Source organism: Agelaius tricolor, unplaced genomic scaffold (assembly GCF_023055355.1).
Source record: "Agelaius tricolor isolate 1412-34295 unplaced genomic scaffold, bAgeTri1.0.p SCAF_20, whole genome shotgun sequence".
Taxonomy (NCBI): Eukaryota; Metazoa; Chordata; class Aves; order Passeriformes; family Icteridae; genus Agelaius; species Agelaius tricolor.
In genome coordinates, this window is record NW_027269280.1 from 11,328,942 (window position 1) to 11,329,427 (window position 486).

Here is a 486-nt window from a genome sequence, read left to right on the forward strand (position 1 = left end):
GTGGGGGGTGGGAAGGGAGAAGGTGGGAGAATCTGTGCATGCAAATGTATTTAAAGTGCATTGACCAAAGGTTTTTTTGAATCTGTGAAGTTTTCTTATCTGTGAAGTCATCAGACTGCTGGGCAGTGAGGAGCCGCTGGTGCTGCGGAGTCTGTCTTGGTTACATTTCTTAATAAGCATTAAAATAATAAAATATATTTGTAAAAGAGAGCGTGAGTGCCTTTGTCCCAGGAAGATCCGGCTGGCTGGATCTTGTGTGCAAGTATTTTTTTATTATGTTGTTAGCTTTCCCCATTGATTGATCCTTCTGGAGAGCTCTCTCCCTGGTGCTGCCTGTGATTTCCCAGGAGAGATTAGCATGGACTAAAGTGACAGACCCAAATGGACTGGAAGACTTCTCCCATCGTGGCAGTAGAAATCCCTCACAGCTGTGTACGGAACACAAAGTAGAGCTGTTTTCACCCAAACCACTGCCCTGGCAAAGAA